Here is a 13807-nt window from a genome sequence, read left to right on the forward strand (position 1 = left end):
CCATGAAATTAAAAGATGCTTGCTCCTTGGACGAAAAGCTAGGACAAACCTAGACAGCATATTAAAAAGCAGAGACATTACTTTGCTGACAAAGGTCCATCTAGTCAAAGCTGTGATTTTTCCAGTAGTCATGTACGGATGTGAGAGTTGGACTATAAAGAAAGCTTGAGTGCTGAAGAATTGCTGCTTTTGAATTGTGGTGCTGGAGAAGACTCTTTAGAGCCCCTTGGACTGCAAGGAGTTCAAACCAGTCAATCCTAAAGGAAGTCATCCCTGAATATTCATTGGAAGGACTGATTCTGAAGGTGAAATTCCAATACTTTGGCCACCTGATGCGAAGCACTGACTCATTGGAAAAGACCCTGATGCTGGGAAATATCGAAGGCAGGAGAAGGAGAGGATGAGATATTTGGGTGGCATCACCGACTCAATGGACATGAGTTTGAGCAAGCTCTGGGAGTTGGTGATGGACAGGGAAGCCTGGTGTGGTCCTTCTGTGGGGTCACAAGCAGTCAAATACAACTGAGCTACTGAACTCAACTCAACTCAACTCGTGTAGCTACTATTGGGCATAAATCCCAGAACCACAGGAGAACCTTCAAAGCCCTGTGTCCAGAACATCCTTTCCCTGCCCCAAGAGTTAACTAGTATCTTGAGTTTCATATTAATTTCTCTCCTGATTTTTTGACAATTTCCACCTAAAGAATATATTATTTCACTTTTTAAAAAAGCTTTCATATTAATACTGATTAGTATTCATCAGGGATGGCAAGGGATGTCAAGAGTTGGCAAGAGACAAGAGGATGGCAAGAGACAGATGGCAAGAGACAGATGGCAAGAGACAGATGGCACACTCAAAACAGGTGGATTCAAAGATGGTTTTTGCACAGACTGTTGTGAAGCTGTAGGAGAAGGGAACCCCGAGGGTCCATCCTGCACTCAAGCTGGGCTTCACCAAGTCAACATGGTTACCACACGGAGCCGTGCAAGGTGAGGAAGGAGTTCCTTTCCGGCGGTTACCTCGAGGGCAGAGCCAGGCCTAGGGACACAGGCAGCCTTGTGAGGAGGCAGCCAGGGGTGCAGGGATGTTGTCTCAGGGTCTCCTCTCCTTCCCACATCCTGTTGGGTCTTGTCCTGTAGAATTTCTGGAGGCAAAATGCACAGGAGGATGAGTCGCAGAGCCAGAAACAAAAACCAGGAGAGAAGGTGAGCGAGCTGGCTGAGGGGTGTTGTGGAAGAGTCCAGCACGTGTGGATTCTCCTGCAACCTGCTTTTTCAGTTAATACCATCTTTTTGGGATTCATCAATGCTTATGTGGTTAATTGCAGTTCATTCAGTTTTGCTGTTGTTTTTTATATTCCATTGTGGGAATGGATTACAGTTAATTTACCGTTTTCCTGATGATGGCAACTTTCCAATGTTTTAATATCTTGATGTTGATATAAACATTCTTGTCAATGTTTTTTGATGTCTATGTACAAAAATCTCTCCAGAGAATATACTTACAGTAGAATTACAATTCGAGTTACAATACTAGGACAAATGGTCAAATTTGCCAGATGATGTCATATTGTTCTCAAAGTAGTTCCATCAATTAATACTTCTACTGGCTGTATATGAGTTCCTTGGCCACAAAATATTTTCAAACTTGAAAAGCTTTGTTCATCTGATGGGCATACAAGATTTATCTCATTGTGGTTTTAATTTGCATTTCCCCAATTACTAATGTGGTTGAACAGATTTTCATATGTTATGTTTTTCATTTATGTTTCCTCTGTTGTGAAGCATCTGTTTTAAGGGTTTTTTTTGCCCTTTTTCCCACTGTGTTTTTGCCTTTCTCTTATTGATTACATTTGGATACTAACTCTGTGTTAATTATTTCTGACGATTTCCTTTTTCCAACTTGCAGTTGGTTTAAAAATGTACATTTATGTCCTTTTTAAAGTTAAGTTCCTTGAACTCATTTACAAAACAGAAATAGCATCATAGATATAAAAATAAATGGTTACCAGAGGGAAAAGGGAGGGTAGGGATAATTTGGGAGACTGGGATTGACATATACAGACAACTACAGATACAATAGATAACTAACCAGGACCTACTGTCGCACAGGGAGTCTTCTCAGTACCTTGTAATGGCCTGTGTGGGAAAGGAATCTAAAAACGAGTGGGTATATGTACATGTATAACTGATTTACTTTGCTGTACACCTGAGGCTAACGCAACATTGTGAATCAACTATGCTCCAATAACACTTAAAAAATAAATTTCCTAATTTTTAGTGTAGTTAATATTATCAAGTTTCTTTTTATACCTTGTGCTTTTAAAAAAGAAATTATGCTAAAATGCATAAAATTTATCATTTTAAAGTGTACAACTCAGTGGCATTAAGTTTCTTTATATTTTTGTGCAACCGTCACCACCATCCATCCCCATTTGTGCTTTTCCTTATGACTTGTTTAAGAAATTCTTTGCTACATCAAGAACATCTATATATTTGTTCTGAACTCTTATTTTTGCAGCTCAGAGTCATCATTAAATTATCTGGAATTGATTTTTCTGGACAGGAGGAGGTAGGAAGTAGAATTTCTCCCATAACCAACTGTTCCCGCACCATTTAGTACCACCCATCTTTTCTCCACTGAGTTGTACAGTGGACCTGTCAGAGACCAGGCTTCTTTATAACTATGGGTCCATTTCTGGGTTCTCTGTTCTGTTTGAGTGGCTGAATTGTCTATTTCTATACCAATACCACATTGTCTTAAATAGTAACTTTTCCATCTGCCTAAACTGTTATTCTCCTAAAGATAACATGACTAAATCCCTATTTTTCTTTTGGGTTCTCCTTTGTGATCATATTCTACACTAATCTTTCCTGTCTACCCTTTCTAAAATTTCAGTGTCTCCTCCAAAAAGTTAATGTACTCTTCCTCTGCTCTGTTTCCAGCTCAGCAGCTCTTATTTAACAGAGTCACGTGAACAGTTTTCTTGTTTATTGTCTCTCTTTCCCACTAGACTATAGCATTTATGAGGGCAGGAGTTTTGGTGGTTTCATCACTCTTGTATCCCCAGTAGAGAAAACACTGCCTGGTACTTAGCAGAGGCTATATTAGTATTTCTGAAACAAATCACGTAATGCTGATATGTGGAAGGTGATCCTCTCTCTCTGTACTTTCTATTTTTGATCTTTCTTTTAGGTGGATATTTAAAAGTTTATTTTTAATTGGAGGATAATTGGTTTACAATATTGTGTGGGTTTCTGCTATGCAACAAGCTAGATCAGTCAGTAAGTATACATATGTCCCCTCCCTACTGAACCGCCCCCGAGCCTCCACCCCATCCCACCCCTCTAGGTGGTCACAGAACACCGGGGTGAACTCCCTGAGCCTGTACTGCAAATACCCACCGGCAATCTATCTTACATCACCACCACTAGCATGTGCGCTCAGTCATGTCAGACTCCTTGCAACCCCATGGACGGTAGCCCACCAGGCTCCTCTGTCTGTGCGATTTTCCAACAAGTACGCTGGGGTGGGTTGCCGTTTCCTGCTCCAGAGGATATTCTCGACGCAAGGATTGAACCCCAGTTTCTGTGGTCTCCTACACTGGCAAGCGGATTCCTTGCCCCTGTGCCAGCCGGGAAGCACGTTTCACACACGGTAGTGTATATGTGTCAGTGCTACTGTCTCAGCTCATCCCACCCTCTCCTTCCCCTGCTATGTCCAAAGTCTGTTCTCTGTGTCTGCATCTCTATTCCTGCCCTACAAACAGGCTCATCAGCACCATGTTTTAGATTCCATATATAGGTGTTAGTATACAAAATTTGTTTTTCTCTTTCTGACTGACTTCATTCTGTATGATAGGCTCCAGGTTCATCCACTGAGAACTGACTCAAATGCATTTCTTTTTATGACTAATATTACCTTGTATATATGTACCACAACTTCTTTATCCATTTATCTGTCGATGAATATCTCGGTTGCTTCCATGTCCTCGGGCTTCCCTGACGGCTTAGATGGTAAAGAATCTGCATGCAATGCGGGGACCCAGGTTCAATCCCTGGGTCAGGAAGATCACCTGGAGAAGGGAATGGCTACCCACTCCAGTATTCTTGTCTGGAGAGTTCCACGGCAGAGGAGACTGGTGGGCCACAGTCCATGGGATTGCAAAGAGTCAGAAAATACTGAGTGACTAATAGTTTCACTTTCCATGTTCTAGCTATGGTAAATAGTGCTTCTGTAAACATTGGGATGCATGTGTCCTTTTCAGTTATGGTTTTCTCTGGGTATATGCTCAATAGTAGTTTTGCTGGGTCATATGGTAGTTTCACTCCTAGTTTTTTAAGGAGTCTCCATACCGTTCTCCATAGCGGCTGTATCAATTTACATTCTCACCAACAGTGCAAGAGGGTTCCCTTTTCTCCACACCCTCTCTGGCATTTACTCTTCATACATTTTTTGATCATGGCCATTCTCACTGGTGTGAGGTGATACCTCATTGTAGTTTTGATTTGCATTCCTCTAATAATGAGTGATGTTGAGCATCTTTTTGTGTTTTTGTTGGACATTGTATGTCTTTTCTGGAGAAATGTTTGTTTAGGTCTTCCTCCCACTTTTTGATTGGGTTGTTTGTTTTTCTGGTATTGAGTTGCATGAGCTGCTTGTATATTTATAAGATTAATCCTTTAGTCAGTTTCATTTGCAATTATTTTCTCCCATTCTGAGGGTTGTCTTTTCATCTGGTTTATAGTTTCCTTTGCTGAGCAAAAACTTTTAAGTTTAATTCGGTCCCATTGTTTATTTTTGTTTGTATTTCCATGACTCTAGGAAGTGGATCAAAGAGGATCTTGCTGTGATTTATGTCAAAGAGCATTTGCCTGTGTTTCCTCTAAGAGTTTGGTAGTTTCTGGACTTACATTGAGGTCTTTAATCCATTTTGATTTTATCTTTGTGTATGATGTTAGGAAGTGTTCTAATTTCATTCTTTTACACATAACTGTCCAGTTTTCCCAGCACCACTTTATTGAAGAGGCTGTCTTTTCTCCATTGTATATTCCTGCCTCCTTTGTCAGAGATAAGGTGCCTATAGGTCTGTGGGTTTATCTCTGAGATTCCTATCCTGTTCTGATGATCTATGTTTCCGTTTTTGTGCCAGGACCATACTGTCTTGATGGCTATAGCTTTGCAGTATAGTCTGAAGTCAGTAAGGTTGATTCCTCTAACTCCAGTTTTCTTTCTCCAGATTGCTTTGGCTTTATATAGTCTTTTGTGTTTCCTCACAAATTGTGAATTTTTTTGCTCTAGTTCTGTGACAAATGCCATTGGTAATTTCATAAGGATTATATTGAATCTACAGAATGCTCTGTGTGTTATAATATAGTCATTTTCAGAATGTTGACTCTTCCAATCCAAGAACATAATCTGTCTCTCCATCTATTTCTGTCATCTTTAATTGCTTTCATCAGTGTCTTATAGTTTGTGTACAAGTATTTTGTTTCCTTCAGTTCAGTTCAGTTCAGTTGCTCAGTCATGTCTGACTCTTTGTGACCCCATGAACTGTAGCACGCCAGGCCTCCCTGTCCATCAACAACTCCTGGAGTTTACTCAAACCTATGTTCATTGAGTCAGTGATGCCATCCAACCATCTCACCCTCTGTCATCCCCTTCTCCTCCTGCCTTCAATCTTTCCCAGCATCAGGGTCTTTTTAAATGAGTCAGCTCTTCGCATGAGATGGCCAAAATATTGGAGTTTCAGCTTTATCATCAGTCCTTCCAATGAACACCCAGGACTAATCTCCTTTAGGATGGACTGGTTGGATCTCCTTGCAGTCCAAGGGACTCTCAAGAGTCTTCTCCAACATCACAGTTCAAAAGCATCAATTCTTCTGCACTCAGCTTTCTTTATAGTCCAACTCTCACATCCATACATGACTACTGGAAAAATCATAGCCTTGACTAGATGGACCTTTGTTCACAAAGTAATGTCTCTGCTTTTTAATATGCTGTCTAGGTTGGTCATAACTTTCTTTCCAAGGAGTAAGTGTCTTTTAATTTCATGGCTGCAATCACCACCTGTAGTGATTTTGGAACCCCCAAAAATAAAGTCAGCCACTGTTTCCACTGTTTCCCCATCTATTTGCCATGAGGTGATGGGACCAGATGCCATGATCTTAGTTTTCTGAATGTTGAGCTTTAAGCCAACTTTTTCACTCTCCTCTTTCACTTTCATCAAGAGGCTCTTCAGTTCTTCTTCACTTTCTGCCATAAGGGTGGTGTTATCTGCATATCTGCGGTTATTGATATTTCTCCCAGCAATCCTTAGGTAGGTTTATTCCTAGGTATTTTATTCTTTTTGTTGCAGTGGTGAATGGGATTGTTTTCCTAATTTCTCTTTCTGATTTTTCATTGTTAGTGTATAGGTATGCCAGAAATTTCTATGTATTAATTTTGTATCCTGCAACTTTGCTAAATTCACTGATTAGCTCTAGTAATTTTTTGATAGCATCTTTAGGGTTTTCCATGTCATCTGAAGGAGTAAGAGTTTTACTTTTCCTATCTGGATTACTTTTATTTCTTTTTCTTCTCTGATTGCTGTGGCTAGGACTTCCAAAACTATGTTTAACAATAGTGGTGAGAATGGGCACCCTTTTCTTGTTCCTGATCTGAGAGGAAATGCTTTCACCATTGAGAATAATGTCTGCTGTGGATTTGTCATATATGGCCTTTATTATGTTGAGTTAGTTCTATGCCCATTTTCTGGAGATTTTTTTTTTTAATCACAAATGGGTGTCGAATTTTGTCAAAAGTCTTTCTGCATCTATTGAGATTATGGGATGGTTTTTATCTTTCAGTTTGTTTATATGGTGCATAACATTGATTGATTTGCATATATCAAAGAATCCTTGCATCCCTGGAGTAAACCATACTTGATCATGGTGTGTGATCCTTTTCCTGTGTTTTCAATTCTCTTTGCTAGTATTTTGTTCGGGATTTTTGCATTGTACTTTCTTTTAATATATGCTTTCTTTTCAGTTCTCTTGCTTCTTGATGTTGACTAATAAAAGCAATCTGGAAGAAAGGAAGAAAGGAGGTTTTAGGTTTTCCCCAGAGGTAAGCTGTGAGATGGGAAGGATGGTGGAATCAGGGTGGAAGAGCAGGGTGACAGGCTGCTCTGCCTTGGCAGCCGAGATACATGGCAGTGACAGAGCTGGACCTCACACACTGTGCCTGCCTGAGTGAGCATCAGCTTTCATGGGCCAGCTGTCCTGCTGGGAACGCCTCCTGTTCTGCTGCTTTCCATGCAAGAAGGGCTGGAAGGACACAGTGTTTACAGTGTCCTCACTGGGTAAAGAAAGTTACCAGGCCTTCTTAGGGCAACACACTCTGCACAGGGTAAAAATGAAACCTCTTTGATTTACAAAGCATGCTGACTAAAATCTCAGCTGTTAAGTGTGACATACGACAGGACTGAAGTTCTGGAACTGGAGTCTCCTGAGGGTGGAAGCTCCATGGGACAGTCTGTTGGCAGCCGAGTAATGCCCAGGGCAGGCACTGAATTAAGCAGTGATGATTCATGGAAATTCCATTAGAAAAGGTACTCTGTGCTTTATTACAGACTAAACTGGGGTAGCCAAGTCATTCTGGAAGGAATGTGTACAAAGTTTTCAGATGAGGACTTGAAGTTTTATAGGTTGGAATTCCATTTGATTCAAAACATCTGTTCAGCATTCAGCTGAAACCATCACTTTTTTTTCATTTTCTCTCATATTTTACATCAGCTCAGGATAATAAATATTTGTTGAGAGCCCACTGAGTGCCAGTCACCAGGGTTATAAAGATGAATGACACAGTGGTCCCTGTTTCTGAGATGGTTATGGTTTGGTAGAAGTAAAAGTTATACATTTATATGTGTTTTCCTTTCCCTGACTTTGAGGTTGAGATCTGTAATTTATACGCACCTTGGTTGCCAGAGCTAAGCATTGGGTAAATCACTTTGTTGGTGAAATAAACACAGGAGGAACTCACAGTGATTTACCAGATACAGTGAACTGAAATGTATCATTATTGTGCATTATTGGTCCTGTAATACATAGGTTCCTAATGTAATGGCCAAAAACACTATTCATGGTGAAGCGGTGATCAAAACTCTGGCATGGGAAGGCAATAAAGATGCTAAAATAGGTGGAAAGAACACAGGCTATTCTGCACTCCAAAGCTTAAAGTAGGTCTTTAATACAATAAAAAGGCAGTTCTTATGTGACATGTTTAACTTTAAGGTTTGTATGTTTTTCCAGCTCTCTCTTTGTATCTCTACTTGAAGAGATGTTTAGTCTTTCCCATTCTATTGTTTTCCTCGATTTCATTGCATTGATCAGTGAGGAAGGCTCTCTTATCTCTCCTTGCTATTATAGAGATACCAAGGGAACATTTCATGCAAAGATGGGCATAATAAAGGACAGAAATGGTATGGACCTAACAGAAGCAGAAGATATTAAGAAGAGGTGGCAAGAATACACAGAAGCACTGTACAAAAAAGACCTTCTTGATCCAGATAATCACAATGGTGTGATCACTCACCTAGAGCCAGACATTCCTGGAATGTCAAGTCAAGTGGTCCTTAGGAAGCATCACTCCGAACAAAGATAGTGGAGGTGATGATGTAATTCCAGTTGAGCTATTTCAAATCCTAAAAGATGATGCTGTGAAAGAGCTGCACTCAACATGACTGCAAATTTGGAAAACTCAGCAGTGGCCACAGGATTGGAAGAGGTCAGTTTTCATTCCAATCCCAAAAAAAGGCAATGCTTTTCTTTGTTCAATGTTCAAATGTTGAACATTTACAACACTGAATGTTCAAACTACCACACAATTGCACTCATCTCACACACTAGCAAAGTAATGCTCAAAATTCTCCAAGCCAGGCTTCAACAGATTGTGAACCGAGACCTTCCAGATGTTCAAGCTGGATTTAGAAAAGGCAGAGGAACCAGAGATCAAATTGCCAATATCTGTTGGATCATACAAACAGCAAGAGTATTCCAGAAAAACTTCTACTTCTGCTTCATTGACTATGCTAAAGCCTTTGACTGTGTGGATCACAACAAACTGTGGAAAATTCTTAAAGAGATGGGAATATCAGACCACCTTACTTGCCTCCTGATAAATCTGTGTGCAGGTCAAGAAGCAACAGTTAGAACTGGACATGGAAAAATGGACTGTATATGGTTCCAAATTGGGAAAGGAGTATGTCAAGGCTGTATATTGTCACCCTGCTTATTTAACTTATATGCAGAGTACATCATGAGAAATGCTGGGCTGGATGAAGCACAAGCTGGAATCAAGATTGCTGGGGGAAATATCAATAACCTCAGATATGCAGATGACACCACCCTTGTGGTAGAAAGCGAAGAAGAACTAAAGAGCCTCTTGATGAAAGTGAAAGAGGAGAGTGAAAAAGTTGGCTTAAAAACCAACATTCAGAAAACCATAATTATGGCATCTGGTCCCATCACTTCATGGCAAATAGATGGGGAAACAGTGGAAACAGTGACAGACTTTATTTTCTTGGGCTCCAAAATCGCTGCAGATGGTGACTGCAGCCATGAAATTAAGAAGCTTGCTTCTTGGAAGAAAAGCCATGCCCAGCCTAGATAGTATATTAAAAAGCAGAGACATTACTTTGCCAACAAAGGTCCGTGTAGTCAAAGCTATGATTTTTTCCAGTAGTCATGTATGAATGTGAGAGTTGGACTATAAAGAAAGCTGAGCACTGAAGAATTGATGCTTTTGAACTGTGGTGTTGGAGAAGACTCTTGAGAGTCCCTTGGACTGCAAGGAGATCCAATCAGTCCATCCTAAAGGAGATCAGTCCTGGGTATTCACTGGAAGGATTAATGCTGATGCTGAAGCTCCAATACTTTGCATTACAGATGCAATGAACTGACTCCTTGGAAAAGACCCTGATGCTGGGAAAGATTGAAGGCAGGAGGAGCAGGGGATGACAGAGGATGAGATGGTTGGATGGCACCACCGACTCGATGGACATGAGTTTGAGCAGGCCCTGGGAGTTGGTGATGGACAGGGAAGCCTAGTATGCTGCAGTCAAGGGGGTTGCAAAGAGTCAGACACGACTAAGTGACTGAACTGAACTGAAGCAGCTCTTTCTGAAATGGCCCTAAAATGACATTTATTATCTCATCTTTTAATTTAAAAGACACTTTGCAGGCAGTTTAGGGAAGACAAAGACAATAAAAGGGGCCTGTCCACCAAGAGATGAAAATCTGGTAGTGCTACACAGTCAGCCACACATGTGTTCACAAACATTTTTGAAAGACTTAACAAAGCTGGTAATATAGGTGCATTTTCCTGAGGAGTACATTCATCGAGTCATCCAGTAGCTCATGATCCCCAAAGATGAAGGCTATCTGCAGAAGAGGGATAGAACTAGAGAAGAAATTATATGACATGGAAGTGCTGCGGTATAACCCAGGAGCAAACCATGCAGCATAAGCAAAGGCTCAGGAGGATGGAGACAGGTAGAGGGGTGGTGACTGAAATACTGATTCAGGAGGGTTGGAGCTCCTACAGTGGGGAGGTCACCCCAAAGAGACACAGGTAGGGACTTCCAGGCCTTCTTTGGGGAAGAGGTGGTAGGTCATTCCACAGGCTAGGAGCAGCTACAGGCAAGAAAGTCATTGAATCTTGGGGCCATGCTGTAGGAAGGTTTCACATATTTCTTGAATTAAAATTTATAGAGAACTTCACATAAAATTAAAATAGAACTTTAAAAATACCATCAGATGTTCCACTGCCAGTGTCTTAGTTCCCACCAATGTAAGCATTTTTCTGTTTGCAATAGACTAATTTTTTAAATTGTCCAAAGAAGTATTTAATATCATCTATCATAGAAAAGATCCAATACTTTGGCCACCTGATGTTGAAAGCTGACTCATTAGAAGAGACTCTGATACTGGGAAAGATTGGAGGCAGGAAGAGAAAGGGATGACAGAGGATGATATGGTTGGATGGCATCACCGACTCAATGGACATGAGTTTGGGCAAACTCCGGGAGTTGGTGATGGACAGGGAGGCCTGGCATGCTGCAGTCCATGGGGTCACAGTCAGACATGAGTGTGACTGAACAAAAACAATCGTAGAAAAGGGCTTCCCAGGTGGTAAGAGTCGTAAAGAACCCATCTGCCAATGCAGGAGACCTAAGAGACATGGGTTCGATCCCCGGATGGGGAAGATCCCCTGGAGGAGGGCAGGGCAACCCTCTCCAGTAGTCTTGCCTGGACAATCCCATGGACAGAGGAACCTGGTGGGCTCCAGTCCATAGAGTGGGAAATAGTTGGAATTGACTGAAGTGACTTAGCACAGACAAACATCACGGGGATGTGAGCACTGCTTCCCTGGTGGCTCAGATGGTAAAGAAACTGCCTGTGTTTAAGTTAAAAGAGGGCCAGTTTAAGACCAGGCTGAAGACAAAGCCAAGGAAAGTTAAATAAAAACAAGAATAGCTGAGAGGGATGGTCTTGCATCTAAAATTCTGATTGCAACACATAATATATGCCTGGGTTGTAAGAATGGGAGATGAAGGCAGCCCACTCATAGTAGTGAGAAACACTGCAGAAAATTGTAACGGTATGTTCTTACAACCTTGGAATCATATGGCATACATCAGTTCAGTTCAGTTGCTCGGTTGTGTTTGACTCTCTGTGACCCCATGGAGTGTAGCATGCCAGGCTTCTCTGTCCAACACCAACTCCTGGAGCTTACTCAAACTCATGTCCATCAAGTCGGTGATGATATCCAACCATCTCATCCTCTGTCGGCCCCTTCTCCTGCCTTCCTTCAATCTTTCCCAGCATCAGGGTCTGCTCCAATGAATCAGTACTTCACATCAGATGGCCAAAGTATTGGAGTTTCAGTTTCAGCATCAGTCCTTCCAATGAATATTAAGGACTGATTTCCTTTAGGATTAACTGGTTTGATCTTCTTGCAGTCCAAGGGACTCTCAAGAGTCTTCTCCAACACCAGCATCAATTCTTCAGCATTCAGCTTTCTTTACGGTCTAACACTCACATTCATACATCCATGGTTTTATGTATTCTGCTCTGTTAACTTCATAGCATCCTAAACATTTTCCCAGGTCAATATTGTTCAAAAGCATATATATTTACAATATCCAGGACAGGGAATCAACCTAAAAGTCCATCATCGCAGGAATGGATGAAGAAGATGTGGTACATATGTACAACTGAATATTACTCAGACATAAAAAGACTTCCCTGGTGACTTGGATGGTAAAGAATTTGCTTGCAGTGCAGAAGACCCTTGTTTGATCCCTGGGTTGAAAAGATCCCCTGTAGGAGGAAAGGGCAATCCACTCCAGTGTATTTGCCTGGAGAATTCCATGAACAGAGGAGCCTGGCAGGTTATAGTTCATGGGGTTGCAAAAAGTCAGACACAACTGAGCAACTAACACTAATATTTTCAGCATAAAAAGGATCAAAACTGTGCCAGTTGCAAAGACTTGGATGGACCTAGAGGGCATCATACAGAGTAAATAAGGTCAGAAGAACAAATATCACATATTAATACATACATGTGGAATCTAGAAAAATAGTACAGATGAACCTATATGCAAAGCAGAAATTGACGCAGATGTAGAAAACAAATGTACAGACACCAAGAGGGGAAGGGAGAGTAGGATGACTTTGGAGATTGGGATTGACATAAACACGCTACTGGGTATAAAATAGATACCTAATGAGAACGTCCTACTGTACAGCACAGGGAACTCTACTCAATGCTCTATGGTGACAAAAGGTGATATATGTATATGTATTCACTCTGCTCTACAACAGACAGTAACACAACACTGTAGCAAGTAAACGCCAATAATTTTTTTTTTTTAAAGCCTGTGTAATGTCTTACAGGGCTTCCCTGGTGGCTTGGTGGTAAAGAAATATGCCAGCCAATGCAGGTGACACATGTTTGATCCCTGGGTTTGGAAGATCCCTTTGAGAAGGAAATGGCAACCCATTCCAGTATCCTTGCCTGGGAAATCCCATGGACAGAGGAGCCTGGTGGGCTCTTAGGTTCATTGGGTGGTGAAAGAGTTAGACACAACTTAACGACTGAACAGTAACAACTGACATGTTAGTGGAATCGGTGTAGTTTGGTGGTTAGCACTGTGGTGCTTGGCTAGTCTCTGACACTGTGAACCTGGCTCTGCCAATTACTACGTGACCTTTGAAGTGACTCAACTTCTCTGTTGTACAATCCGTATCTGTAAAGTGGGTTAATAACAGGGACTGTAGCAATGAAATTAAAGGATTCTTGCTTCCTAGAAGGAAAGCTATGACAAACCTAGACAGTGGGTTAAAAAGCAGAGACAACACTTTTTCAACAAACGTCTATATAGTCAAAGCTATCGTTTTTCCAGTAGTCATGTGCGGATGTGCGAGTTGGACCATAAAGATGGCTGAGAACGCTTTTGACTTGTGGTGCTGAAGACGGCTTGAGAGTCCCTTGTACTGCAAGGAGATCAACCCTGAATATTCACTGGAAGGACTGATGCTGAATATGGAATACTCCAATACTTTAACCACCTGATGGGAAGAGCCGACTCATTGGAAGAGACCCTGATGCTGGGAAAGATTCAGAAGTGACTCAGCAACTGAACAGAACAGAACCTTAAATGGTTCAGTTCAGTCGCTCAGTCGTGTCCTACTCTGTGACCCCATGGACCACAGCACGCCAGGCCTCCCTGTCCATTACCAGCTCCCGATGCTTGCTCAAACG

The 13807-nt window shown here is 41.4% G+C and overlaps 1 long non-coding RNA gene across 1 annotated transcript in view; it reads right to left on the reverse strand.

The window, feature by feature from the left end:
- The window catches only part of LOC139031470 (uncharacterized), a 52831-nt gene that overhangs the window by 38584 nt on the left and 440 nt on the right, over positions 1–13807 (reverse strand). The window lies entirely within an intron of this gene.

The sequence above is a fragment of the Odocoileus virginianus genome, chromosome 27 (assembly GCF_023699985.2).
Source record: "Odocoileus virginianus isolate 20LAN1187 ecotype Illinois chromosome 27, Ovbor_1.2, whole genome shotgun sequence".
Lineage (NCBI taxonomy): Eukaryota > Metazoa > Chordata > Mammalia > Artiodactyla > Cervidae > Odocoileus > Odocoileus virginianus.